At 39.9% G+C, this 14791-nt stretch overlaps 1 protein-coding gene across 4 annotated transcripts in view; it reads right to left on the bottom strand.

The window, feature by feature from the left end:
• Positions 1-14503, bottom strand: part of WNK3 (WNK lysine deficient protein kinase 3) — a 159596-nt gene extending 145093 nt beyond the window's left edge. Inside the window, exon 1 of one of the 4 annotated variants that reach the window (XM_077889328.1) lies at positions 14314-14503. The gene's annotated coding sequence lies outside the window, so the exon portion shown is untranslated. Of the gene's footprint in view, positions 1-11432; positions 11624-13511; positions 13863-14313 lie in introns of those variants that run through there. The other 3 variants (XM_077889327.1, XM_077889329.1, XM_077889330.1) reach the window with 3 other exon arrangements.
• Positions 14504-14791: the final 288 nt, after the last annotated feature.

Here is a 14791-nt window from a genome sequence, read left to right as displayed (position 1 = left end):
CAAATGATGCTACAACCTAAAATATGTAATAGAAATGGTTCCAACCCAGGAGGGAGAAGACTTGCAGGACCAAATCCCAGAAATAAGTGATCCCATAAAGTGCCAGAGTAAATAAAAGGCTGAAAAAGGGACTAAATTATGATACAGTTAATGAACTCTCCTCCCCATTCCATAAGAGACAAAAATCCTTGCATGCAGAATATCAAATTCAACAAACCAGGATGAACGAGGGCACCACAGGGCAAAGCCTTTGCCCTCTGGTATTTGGACCCTCCAAATGTATTAGCCAGCTGTACACCCACTCACCCCAAAATAAAGCCTACCAGTTGACAACCCTGTCTCAGTACATAGAACTCCCAGTCAGCCCTTCTACTAGCTCATTCTTAAATATGGACAGATCAGTCATTTGGAGAAAACCTGTAACACAGAAAAGAAAGATCAAGAAAAACAAAAATGTTCTTGGAGGAGTTGAAATAATTCAAGAAACCATTTTTAATTTAATTTTTAAAACTATAGTCCTAAAATTCAAAAATCAAAGAGGTATATAATTAACAGGTTCCCTCCCAACCTTGTTTTCCATCCACTCAGTTGCCATCACTCCCCCAACAGGGAACCACTCATCAGATTATTGCGTAGCTCTCTGGAGTTTCTTTAGGCAAATAAGCAAATATAAATACATGTTCTCTTTCTCCTTCCCTTCACAAAAAGTAGCATATATACCAAACTTTTGTTTATAGTCACAAGTTATTTTTTCCCCTGTCACTACATAGAAGTTCCTCATTCTTATTTTTTAAAACCTATATAGTATATATTATTCAATTATTTGCTAGGTTATTATGACAGATAACATTGCATACTTTGCATATATGTATGTATATATGCGTGTGGGTGTGTGTATATATATGTATTCCCTGAAGTGAGATTGTTGGATCAAAATAAATTTGCATATTTAACTTTCATTGAAGTATGCTAATATATCCAGTATAATACATATAATGCCTGTGCATCTTTTTTTGTGTGCATCTTTATATAACGCTGCCAAACTGCCTTCCATGGGCATTATACCAATTCAAACTTCCACCTATAATGTATGAAGCTGTCCTTTACCCCAGAACCTTGAAAACAAAAAGGTGTTATCAAACTTTTTGACTTTTAACACTGATAGATTTTTAAAAGGAATCTCAGTGTGGTTTTAATTAGCATTTATCTCATGAGTGAGGTTAAACATCTTTCACATAAACAATAATTAAAGTCATGAATAAGCCAACAATTCTTATTATCACTGCTACCACTTAAGGAAATAAAACATGTATGAATATTGGAAAGTATGTCACAAAATTCAAAACTTGCAGGTTATATGATTATCTATCTAGAAAATCCAAGCAAATCAACTAAAAAACTATAATAGGAACTAACAAGAGAGCTCAGAGGAAAGGCCAAAGATGAAATCAACAAACAGAAATCAATAGCTTTGCTATACATCCGCACTAATCAGTTAGAAAATGTAATTTAAGAAACAACTATTCTATGGGCACCTGGGTGGCTCGGTGACTTAAGCATCTGCATTCAGCTCAAGTCATGATTCCAGGGTCCTGGAATCTAGTCCCACATTGTTGGGCTTCCTGCTCAGCAGGGAGCCTACTTCTCCCTCTCCCTTTGCCCCTTACCCCTGCTTGTGATCTCTCTCTGTCTCTAATAAATAAAATCTTGGGGTGCCTGGGTGGCTCACTCAATTAAGCATCTACCTTCAGCTCACATCATGATCCCGGGATAGAGCCCAACGGAGCCCTGCGTGGGGCCCCCTGCTCAGCGGAGAGCCTGCTTCTCCCTCTCCTTCTTTTTTTTTTTTTAATTTTTATTTATTTATGATAGTCACAGAGAGAGAGAGAGGCAGAGACATAGGCAGAGGGAGAAGCAGGCTCCATGCACCGGGAGCCCAACGTGGGATTCGATCCCGGGTCTCCAGGATCGCGCCCTGGGCCAAAGGCAGGTGCCAAACCACTGCGCCACCCAGGGATCCCCTCTCCCTCTCCTTCTGCTGCTCCTCCTGCTAGTGTGCGCACATGCACTCTCTCTCTCTCCCTATCAAATAAACAAATTAAAATATTTAATAAATGAATAAAATCTTTTAAAAAAATAAAACAACAACAAAAAACAACTATTCTAAGGTGAGGGCACTGGAGATGGGCAGCACGAGGAAGGGGAGGGAAGGACTGGGTGTAAAGAAGGAAGGTAGGTCACTGAGATTTTAAACACACACACTATCCTGTACATAAGAGCAACAAAGTTATATTCATCTAGGAATAAACTCAAGAAGAAACATGCAATACCTATATAAAGAAAACTGTAATATAATACAGCCATAGTGAGTTAAATAATGTCGTTTCAGCACAGAACAGATAGCATAATAAACATTGTCAGAACAACTGGCTCTCTCTATATGCGGGGGGAGGATGTTAAAGCCCTACATAAAACCAGTCACAAAAATAAATTCCAGGTAGGCTAAAGAGCTAAATGTAAAAGCAAAACTATATAACTATTAAAAGAAAATATGGATGAATATATTTTTAACCTGAAGAAAGGCTCTCATAAAAAGACAAAATGCAACGACCATTAATAAAAAAGCTAACACATTTGGCCATTCGACCATGAACAAGGTTAAAAGCTAAGCAACAGACTGGGAGCAAACATCTGCAACATGTACAGCAAAGCATTAATATCCAGAATATATAAAGAACTAAAAAAATCAGTAGGAAATAAAAAATGGCCAATACATGGATGGTAGAAAGATGGCTCAAACTCTTTAGTAAGCAGGGACACGCAAATTCAAACAATTTAATATTTTTTGTCCATCAGATGAGCCTAAAACTCTGTTAATAATATATATTGAGAAGCATATGAGAAATTCAGCACTTCGTGCACTCTTGGCAGACAAACTGGAATAGCCTTTTCATTTGACAAATTCCAAGTATCTTAATGCATACTTATCACCAGCAATCACTTTTTAGTATGTATGTAAGAAATATTCTTGTATGTATACAAATTTATGTATGCACTAGGACTCTTACTGAAGCATTGTTTGGAATAGCAAAAAATATTGAAAAGAACTTAAATATCCATCTATAAGAGAGAATGGTAAAATAAGCAGTGATACATCTGTACTACGTAATAATATACATGTTTTAAAAATGAGAAATGGATATATATGAAGTATAAAAATCTACACATAAATACTATTAAGTGAAAAACAATAAATTATAGTACAACATATATATATCTTATGTGGAAAAAACTCACAAAACCCTGTTTCTAAATGTACTCATGTATGTTTAAATGCATACAAAACAGCATGGAAAAATATGTTCCTAATTTATCCAACAGGTTAAAGAAGCAAGTTGTATTAAATACTATGTATTCATTAAAGAGAATGTGTGTGTGTGTGTGTGTGTGTGTATAGCTACTTCATTCTCCACATATATATAAATATATATAGAGAGAGGATATATATATAGAGAGAGAGAGACAGACAGACCGACATGAAAAGAATCCTAAGTCATATCTTTGGGAAAAGAGCAAGTCATGTTTAAATGCATACAAAACAGCATGGAAAAATATGTTCCTTTTTTATTTTGTTTTATTTTTTTTTAATTTTTATTTATTTATGATAGTCACAGAGAGAGAGAGAGAGAGGCAGAGACACAGGCAGAGGGAGAAGCAGGCTCCATGCACCGGGAGCCCGACGTGGGACTCGATCCCGGGTCTCCAGGATCGCGCCCTGGGCCAAAGACAGGCGCCAAACCGCTGCGCCACCCAGGGATCCTGGAAAAATATGTTCCTAATTTATCCGACAGGTTAAAGAAGCAAGTTGTATTAAATACTATGTATTCATTAAAGAGAATGTGTGTGTGTGTGTGTGTGTGTGTATATACATATATATATATAGCTACTTCATTCTCCACATATATATAAATATATATATAGAGAGGATATATATAGAGAGAGAAAGAGACAGACCGACATGAAAAGAATCCTAAGTCATATCTTTGGGAAAAGAGCAAGTCATAAAACATATATATATTTTTACTTGTATATGTATATGCATATAAATACAGAGAAAAAAGGACAGTACAAGTTTACAGTCAACTCTTCTTTTTAAGGATTTTTCTATGATTTTTAAGTAATCTCTACACCCAAAGTGGGGTTCAAACTTATAACCCTGAGATCAAGAGTTACATGCTCTACCAACTGAGTCAGCCTAGTGCCCCTACAGTCAAGTCTTAATAATGGTACCTACCAGAGGGCAGAAATTGTGTAAAGGTGGACCTTAAGGTTTTAATCTATCTCTATGTTATTTTAATCCTTTATAGCAGAATTGTCCATCAACAATCTGTACAAAAGAACCAGTTAAGGATATTATCATTTTTGGGGCAGCCCAGGTGCCTCAGCAGTTTATCGCCGCCTTTGGCCCAGGGTGTGATCCTGGAGACCCGGGATCGAGTACCGCATTGGGCTCCCTGCATGGAGCCCGCTTCTCCCTCTGCCTATGTCTCTGCCTGTGTGTGTGTGTGTGTGTGTGTCTCTCATGAATAAATAAATAAAATCTTAAAAAAAGGATATTATCATTTTTCAAAATAACTGAAGGAAGGAAAAAACAAATAAGGCATGTACAACATAAAACCAAATAAATATCATCAATTAACACTCCTTGAGTGTTTTGTGCCGAGCACTGTAAGCCCCTTCATGCATTTTCTCATGTAATCATTACAAAAATCTTGAGGTAGATAATATTTTTATTCCCATTTTACAAATGAGGAAACTAAGCTCAAAAAATTAAGTTAACTTCTCTAAAATCACACAGCTAGTAAAAACCAGGGCCAGAATTCAACTCAGGCACTGTACTCCCAAGTCTACTCCTTACTCATTAGTATGGGGCCTCATAAGATGTGGCGCCACGTGCATAACACTATACACAACCCTGAACTACACAGGTACATACAATACACAACCACATTACAGTCCTTGGGAGTTTGTAACACTAAAACTATCTTCTTTCTCATTTCCATCATCCAGTTTTGCTTTGGCAAGATCATTTCCTCAATTCAAGATGCTCATTTTGTGTGACGAAACCTCTAGGTCCAAATTAAAAAAGGGGCTGAAATGATCTCCACCTTCTTTCATTATCAAAATTAAACAATTTATATTTATCGGGGCACCTAGCTTTATATTTATCAATCACCTACCCTCAAATCCCTAATTATTTTTTTAAGTTAGTTTTTTCTTTCTTTTTTTTTAAGATTTTATTTATTTATTCATGAGACACAGAGAGAGAGAGGCAGAGACACAGGCAGAGGGAGAAGCAGGCTCCATGCAGGGAGCCCAACGTGGGACTCGATCCCGGGTCTCCGTGATCACGCAGAGGGCCGAAGGCGGGGCTAAACCGCTGAGCCACCCAGGCTGCCCTCAAATCCCTAATTAACACTTTATTCTGCCTAACCCTTTACAACAGTGGTGGAAAAACTACATACAGCTCTCAGGCCAAACCCAACTCACCTCACTGCCAGTTTTTGTACAACAGGTAGGCTGAGAAAGATTCTTATATTTTTAAATGGTTGGGGGATAAAATCAAAAGAAGAATAGTATTTTGTGACAGAAAAATTATTTGAAATTCACATTTCAGTGTTCATAAAGTTTTATCGGACCACGGCCACACTCATTCATTTACATATTGCCTATGGCTGCTACAACAGCAGAGCTGAGTTGTTGCAACAGACTTCATGGCCCACAAAACCGCAAAACCCGCAAAAAAAAAAAAATTATACAATCTGGTCCTTTACAGAAAAAAGGTTATCAAACCTTGCTTTATAGTTTTCATAAGAACTTCATGTATTTAGCTTGATTACTCCTAACAACTCTGAGAGCTATTTGGTATTGCCCTGAATTCTGAAAATTAGGAAGGCCAAAAAAGTTTAGCATCGTGCCCAAGTCACAAAGCCAGTAAGTGAAGGGGAGAATTCTGGAACCCATTTTCTAGCTCCAAATCCAACATATTTTCTACCACACTACCACTTTCTAAGAACCCAACCCCTCCTGAATAATCAATGAGTTTCAATATTTGGTGTTAAAATTTACCAGATGGTTAGAGAGACAGGAAAGCTTTAAATTGGTAGGAAAACATTTCTCAATTGAGGAACTTTGACTCCAAAAATATGTTAATAGAACACACTGTATTTCATGCGTAGTTGTAGAATTTACAAAGTATATTTTTTCACTTAATTAGCCAAAAAAAAAAAAAAAAAACCCTGCAAAATAGGTAGGACTTTTGTTTTGTTTAGTAACAAGTGAGGAAATCGATGCTTACAGACTTACACAAGATTACACTGAAGTTAAGACCAGAACCCAGGCTGACTCCTACTCCAGTGACATTTTCACTTGCAGACACAATCTCTTCTCATAAGGAATGTACCTGGGTTTAGTTTCTTTTTTCCTTAGAAACAAAGACAGGTAACTCACACATTTAAAATATTAAGAAACCTGGAGCAGCCCCGGTGGCCCAGCGGTTTAGCACCGCCTTCGGCCCGGAGCGTGATCCTGGAGACCCGGGATCCAGTCCCACGTTGGGCTCCCTGCATGGAGCCTGCTTCTCCCTCTGCCTGTGTCTCTACCTCTCTCTCTCTCTCTCTCTCTCTCTCTCTCTCTCCCTGTGCCTCTCATGAATAAATAAAATAAATTCTTTTAAAAAAAATAAATAAAAATAAAATATTAAGAAATCTAAAGTGTTTAGAAGAGATAAATTAATAATTTAATAAAATAAAAATTAACAGAAGGGATACTAAGAACTGCTGGTCTCTTAACATTCAGATCTCTCTTCAAAGTCACCTCCTCAAAGAAGCCTTCCAAACTAACCACCTGAGCTAAAGAGGCTTCTCTCTAACATCCCAGCACCATTTAAGAAAATTTCTTCTCAGGGTTCCTGGCTGGATCAGTCAGTGGAGCATGAGACTCTTGACCTTAGGACTGTGAGCTTGAGCCCTATGTTGGGTATAGAGACTACTTAAAAATAAAATCTTTTTAGAAAACACATTCTTCTCAGCATTTATGTTCTGATAGATTTGCTAACTGTCTGTTGTCCACCAACCATAAAGTAAGTATTCTCAAAGAGACCAGAGTCATTGCCTGCTTTGTTTCCTTTTCATCTATTCCCAACACATCAACTCTGCACACTAGAAGGACACAATACAGTTAAATGAATGACAAATATGTTTGGTATGTCATACTCCAAAATTCACTTGGACTAACAGCTTCAGAGTAAGTTATCAATGCATCTGAAAGGTTCCTTACTTGGTAATGAACCACATATCGTCAAGGGTTTGTTGTTTGTTTTTTTTTTTTCTCTTGCTAGAAACCTTCAAAGGCTAACTCTGAATGGAAATGCCACAGTAGCCTCAGTTATGCTCTGGGCAGCATTGGATATCATCAGAGCTGAACTAGTACCTCATAGGTCTTGGGGTTGATCAAGCCAATTTCCCACTCTCCTATTCAACACACGCACATGCCCTAGTGTTTAAAACAATTTGAGATAATGTCCCTATTTTAATTACACTTAACTATAGGCTGAGATTTACAAATCAATTGTACCATGCTAAATTTTAATTCTCATTTTTACAAGTTTAGTTCTGTTGAACTAAAATAATCTTACATGATTCTTAAATGAATAGGACAATGTACAGGTGATTATAGCCTAAGCTACAAATAAAAAGTCTCCACAAGGTACTGATTGATACATGTTTTGGTCAAGAAGCCAGCTCAGAAACAATGTAACACATAGATATGTCTGCTTTTAGGATAAATCCAATGCCAATTTCTGGTTAATTATAAACTAAATCTGCTTCCCCCCCCCCAAGTTTTTTTTAAGGTTTCTTTTTTAAAGATTTTATTTATTTATTCATAGAGAAACACACAGAGAGAGAGAGGCAGAGACACAGACAGAGGGAGAAGCGGGCTCCATGCAGGGAGCCCGACATGGGACTGGATCCTGGGTCTCCAGGATCATGCCCCGGGCTGCAGGCAGCACTAAACCGCTGCGCCACTGGGGCTGCTCTCCCCCCACAAGTTTTAAGCAAAGATTTCACCCTACACAAACAATCTGAAAATAAAAATAATACTCTTTATAAAAAAAAAACACTTATGCAACTTTACCATAAGGATTGTCTAGCTTGCCATATTGAAGTTTCCTGACCATGAAAGTCTCACTGCCTCACAAAGAGCTTTAGAATATCCCCACTCTTCAAATATAAAGCATGACCTTCAAAAATGCATTTAGAAACATTTCTCCTCCACAAATGCCCAAAGAATAACTACATATTGCTACAAAATAGCATCACTTAAATACATGTATAATATTGTATATTATGTATCTTTTTGAAGTATAGTTTACACACAATGTTACATTAGTTTCAGGCATACAACATAGTGATTCCACAAGTCCTTATATTATGCTATGCTCACCATAAGTGTAGCTACCATCTGTCACCATATAATGCTATTAAAATATCATTAACTAGGTTCCCTATGCTGTACCTTTTATCACTGTGACTTATTACTTCCATAACTGGAAGCTTGTACCTCCCACCCCCTTTTCTATTTTATAGTTTATAAAACGTCAAGATAAGGGCAGCCCTGGTGGCGCAGCAGTTTGGCGCCGCCTGCAGCCTGGGGTGTGAGCCTGGAGACCCGGGATCGAGTCCCACATCGGGCTCCCTACATGGAGCCTGCTTCTCCCTCTGCCTGTGTCTCTGCCTCTCTCTCTCTGTGTCTATGAATAAATAAATAAAATATTTTTTAAAAAAAGTTCTGGTTTAAAAAAAAGTCAAGATAATCCACATACAAAAGAATAGAGCTGGACCCTGACCTCATACCATATACAAAAATTAACTCAAAGTGGATCAAAGACTTCAATATTAAAGCTAGACCAATAAAATTCTTCAAAGAAGGGATAGGAGTAAATCTTCATTGTAGGGGAGGAGGGCGGGGGGTGGGAGTGAATGGGTGATGGGCACTGGGGGTTATTCTGTATGTTAGTAAATTGAACACCAATAAAAAATAAATTTAAAAAAATCTTCATTGTCTTGGATTTGGCAATGGTTTCTTAAATATAACACTGAAAGCACAAGCAACAAAAAATTGATAAACTGGACTTCAAATTTCAAACCTTTTGTGCATCAAAAGACACTATCAACAAAGTAAAGACTGGACACCTGAGTGGCTCAGTAGTTGAGCGTCTGCCTTTAGCTCAGGTTGTGATCCCGGAGTCCTGGGATGGAGTCCCACATCAGGCTCCCCCTGGGGAGCCTGCTTCTTGCTCTGCCTATGTCTCTGCCTCTTTCTGTGTCTCTCTCATGAATAAACAAAATTTAAAAAAAGTAAAAAGACAACTCAGAATGAAAGAAAATATTTGCAAATCATATGTCTGATCAGGGTCTAGTATCTAAAATATATTCTTTAAAAACTCTTCCAAGTCAACAATAAAAAAATTTTAAACAGGCAAAAGATTTAAATAGTTCTCTAAGGAAGAAATTCAAATAGTCAACGACCACATAAAAAGATGCTACACATCATTAGTCGTTACAGAAAGACAAATAAAAACCACAATGAGATCCCATTTCATAAAAAACCCAGAGAGTAACAAATGTTGGTGAGGATGTGAAGAAATTAGAACCCTTGTACATTGCTGGTGGGAATGTAAAATGGTGCAGCCACTGTGGAAAACAGTTTGGTGGTTCCTCAACAAGTTAAAACAGAACTACCATATGACTCAGTATTTCCACTTCTAGGTACATATCTGAAAGAATTGAAAACAGGTGTTCAAACAAAAACCTGTACACAAATATTCATATGAGCATTATGCATAAAGCCAAAAGGTAGAAAGATCCCAAATGACTATGGACTGATGAATAAATAAACAAAATGTAATATACCCATACAAGGAAACCATAAAAAGGAATGAAATAATAGGGACACCTGGCTGGCTCAGTCAGAAGAGCAGGCAACTCTTGTCAAGGTTGTGAGTTTGAGACTCACATTGCATATAGAGATTACTAAAAACAAACAAACTTTTTAAAACAAAGGAATGAAATACTGATACATGCCACAACATTATTGAATCTCAAAAACATGTGAAGTGAAAAAAGCCAGACAATAAGGTAATGTAATGCATGATTTCATTTATATGAACTATCTAGAATAGGCAAATCCATAGATGAAAATGTTTTGGAACTAAATATGCAACATCATGAAGTTACTTAATTGTGCACTCTAAAATTTTATCACAATAAAAGGTTACCAGGTTAAAACACAGAAAACAATGTTACTTCATTTCTGTTAATGAAAAAAAATAGCCCTGAAGAAAGGAGAATTAAAGGCTCACTACTGCAATAACTTAACCTCAACATTTCCTAAATCAAATATCTCAGGACAAGTTCTACCAAAACAATTTAAAATGGCATCAAATTCTACTCTCAAAGTTTTGGAAATTTCTGAATGAATGCTTTTATAGATGTCCTTTACAATCATCAAATATCTCCTAACAGTGCCATAATTTTTATGATCTCAAACAAAAAATGGAAAAAAACCCACCTCTCTGAAAGTATAATGGACTTTAGCCAAGAGACATAATCAAGTAAATCTGCAAATAGAGCTGGTCTACTTATGCTAAGATGGGGTACTGAAGGGTTTTTTTTCCTTGCACACAATCCCCTCCCCCACAAACATATACACAAAAATTTAGACCTTCTGTTAATTTTTAAAGTAAATTATCTGACTAGAAATCTTATAGTAATATAACAATTCTCCTTTATTACTATTCTGGTTCTATGCAACCACTGGCTTTATCATTTACTGGCTAAGTAATGTACACCTTAATGAAAAATTCCTGTACTTTATGGAAGATAATTAAAGTTTGAATTACAGAAATTTAACTCCTAAAACACCATGGAATAATTACATCAAAAATGCAGACTTGTGATATGAGGATCAACATTGGTCTAGAAGTCAAAATTTCAGGGTCCACCACTTACTTAATAGAGCAGGTCTTATCTTTCTGTGCCTTATTTTCTCTCTTAGGTATAAAAAAGGCAAATAACTTTCCTGCTGCCTACCAACAGAAGCACAGTAATTAAAATATGTACAAGGTGTGATGGGACCACTAAAGAGGGGCATCTAATGTAGCTTAGTGGAGGCTGCTAGGGAAAGGGAAAAAGATGGGGGAGAGCAGGAAAGGCTTTCAGGAATAACTAATGACAGAGGTTAGTCTAAAAAGGAGCTCAAATTCAAAGGGAGGGGGAGAGAACATTCCAGGTGTGGGGGGGGGGGAGAATGGGGGCGGGTTGGGACATCAGAAGCAAAGGCAGAGAGATGAATACCAAAAATCTGCTTACGTTATTCCCCTTCTTAAATAGTCAACGGCTCCAAATCCGGCAGGGCAGTCCTTCACCCCAGACTCAATCTAAGATTCTAGCCTTATTTCAACCCACTCTCCAGATATACCAAACTTAAACTTCCTAGCCTCAAAACCTGAAAGTTCTTCCACTCCAAATATCTAGTTCAAAACTGGGAGGCTACCTTGCCGCCAAAGTTGGTGCAACATTCCCAGGCTCTCATGGTGCTTTTATACTTCTACTCTATTGCTTAATACACTAAGTATTCATTTTAATCTATGAGAATAAGAACATAGTATCAGCTTTTGTATTTAAATTCTGGGTAGCCAAAACAAGGATTACACTCTTTCCAACATCAAAGCAGAATAAAAGAAAAAGGGCATGGGAATGTTCTCAAATTTGCAACATTTCCAAGATAATGAGTATATGTCAGTAAAGTTTGTAGAAAGTAACCATGAAAAGTTACAAATCCATGAACTATTAATCTTGACCCAGAACAGAATGAGACCATCACAAGGTATCCTTACCAAAAGATAAGTAATGTATTCGAGAACAAAATGTCCTAGTAATCTGCTACAATTTAAACTCACAGGAAAAAAGCAAGTGCCAATTTTCAAACAAGGTAAATTCAAAATGACCAAAAAAGATCACGTATAATTATTTTAGCATTCAAAATCAGCTTTAGTACATTTTAGCTATCCTTTAATGCAGAGTATGCTTTCCTTTAGGCTCCTGACTTTAAACAATTTTTAAATTCATCAACTTAAAGGTTAGAGACTATCTAGAAGACACCTGATGCTCTGTGTCATATACTGAGATCTCTTCAAAAGTTATCTTGATTGTTACAACTTACGGTAAGTGAAAAACAGGTAACAATGCCTCCCAAAGTTGGAAGCAATCACTACTACACAGAAGATTTTCACAACTTAAAAGAGTATTTATTCATGTAATTGCTTTAGTCAAAGGCAACTCTTAAGAAGGAATATCCATACCACTCGCATCTGTTTTGAGGGTTCAATTTCATTTTAACAGGGTCTATCCGGATGCCTGGGTAGCTTCGTGGTTGACACCTTTGACTCAAGGCATGATCCCGGAGTCCCAGGATGGAGTCCCACATTGGGTTCCCTGCATGGACCCTGCTTCTCCCTCTGCCTATGCCTCTGCCTCTATCTCTGTGTCTCTCATGAATGAATAAATAAAATCTTTTAAAAAGAAAAAAAAAAAAACAGGGTCTATCAACTCCCAAGATAGGGAAGGATTTCCACCCACAGCCCACTCCATAAATGTTTCACCTTCTTAACTAGTCAAACAAAACCTCTTTCAGTACAGTGAAGTCACCTCACCACTTTTATACTAAACCATACTATTCCCTCCCCACCCCCAAGCTGTCAGTCACAGAAAATACCACCCGTTCCCAAATAACACCTCTCAATCTCCTTGAACCTAACCCACTTACACAGACAGTAATATTCCCTCACCTGATGCAGTCCTATCGACTTTCACACATCAAATGAATCTCTAAATTAAATCCACTTTCCCCTACCCCATTACCCACTGAAACTCAACTTCCCACACCTGAAGCGATCTTCTCTTTCAGCAGCCTCAATCGCACTCAAACGATCACTCAGTCCTTTGTCAACCATCTCCCGGTCCCCCTCAAGTATCCACCTCACCTTCCCCATTCCCTAGTCTTCTTCCATCAACTCCCAAAGTTGCCACCCTCAACAAAAGCAGCAAAGAAGACAAAAAAACGCACCTCAACCCCAAACCTGCCCTTCCCCACTTGTCTCCCTTAGAATTTCTCTCTCTGCCCATTCGCTCAAACGGACAGCGGCTCCGACAACCTCGAAGACCCAAGCCCGACCTCGTCCCATACCTCTTGGCGACAGCAATCACCCAGCCTCGGTCAAGCCGCCCCCCCCGCCCCCCTCCACTAAGGGCGCTTACTCGGAACAGACTCTTGGCCGCTGCTGCCTCCCTCCATTCATCCCCGGCCCATTCATCTCTCAGCCGGATCCCAGACACGCCCCCCGGCCTCCTCCCTCTCTCCCAGAGCCCTGGCCGGCCCGGGACCCTCACCAGATTAGAGGCTCTCACGGACAGAGACTCGGACTCTTTTCGCTTCTCTCTCGCCCTCTTTCAAGCCTCCGCTCGCCCCTCGACGAGCCACACGGTAGAACACACACAGATACACACACCGCCTCCTCCTCTATCGCCTCCTCCGATGCTTCTTACTCCCCTCCTCGATGTCTCGAGCTCCGCTCCGCGTTGTGTGCGCGTGCGCGCGCGAGCGTCTCCCGCGAGCCCACCGGGCCAGCTACAGCCGGTAGGTAAAGAGCGGGCGGGGTTAGGGGAGCGGGGTATGAGCAAAAGCTCGCGCTCTCCCGGGAGCAGAGCAAGCGCACGCGTACTCCAGCCAGGGAATTCTGGAGAGGAGAGGAGGGTGGAGGGGGGCGGGGAAGGGAGGGGAGGAAAGAAGAGGGGGAGGGGCGGAGAGAGCCGACGGAGCAGCCCCAACTCCGAACAGCCCCTATCACTGCGAGGTGCTGAGTGGCTAGCCAACTAGGGCGTGCGCACTCCTCCCCCGCCCTCTTCAACGCAGCGGGAGAGAGGGATGCGCGTCGAGCAGGATAAAGGCTTCTCTCCTTTGCAAAACACGCGTGACACCTCCTGTGTGTTCAAAAGCTCTCTCTCCACGGCTGCTTTACCTTCTCCCCCCTCCAAAAAAAAAAGTCTAAGCACACACTACTTCCCAGCCACCCACCATCCACTCTGTTATCCGCAACCCTCTAAATGCAAATGTGGTACCCGCCAACACCTTTTCACCCACCACCCCTAACTCCCTTTTTCCAACTCCCGTCTTTTCTCGCGAGATCCATACCTGCCGGCTTCGGGATTAGAAATCGAAGCACAGATTTACGAATACCGGTCTCCTGGTTACGTTGCGAGGGCAACGGGCACGGCATGTCCCCCCCACCCCCAGAGCCGCAGTGCGCGCGCGCGGGGGCTGGGCAACAACGAAAGTGGGGATGGGAAAGTGAAGCTATGAAACGGAGTTTTGACGGCCTGTAACCGCTAGGCCTAGGCACGTGCATTGCGCCTCGCAGGCGGGTGAGGTGTACCCTGGGAATTGTAGTTTTTGTTCCCATCTCCAGTCTCCTTTCCATCCTCAGCTTTACTTAGGCCTCTGGCCCGGAGGGAAGTTACCGACGCCATTTTGCTGGGAACAATGGCCTTCGGCCTAGGCAGTGACGGGTGGGGGAGGGAGTAATGTTTTAAGGGTTCGGTTAACCTCCTCTGGCCCCTCGGTGCCATAGCAACCCCTTCAGAAACCTAGCCCCGCCCCTTCTCTGCTCTGC

The sequence above is a fragment of the Canis aureus genome, chromosome X (genome assembly GCF_053574225.1).
Source record: "Canis aureus isolate CA01 chromosome X, VMU_Caureus_v.1.0, whole genome shotgun sequence".
Classification (NCBI taxonomy): domain Eukaryota; kingdom Metazoa; phylum Chordata; class Mammalia; order Carnivora; family Canidae; genus Canis; species Canis aureus.
Note: the sequence above shows the minus strand (reverse complement) of the source record. Positions and strands in the feature narration are given on the sequence as shown.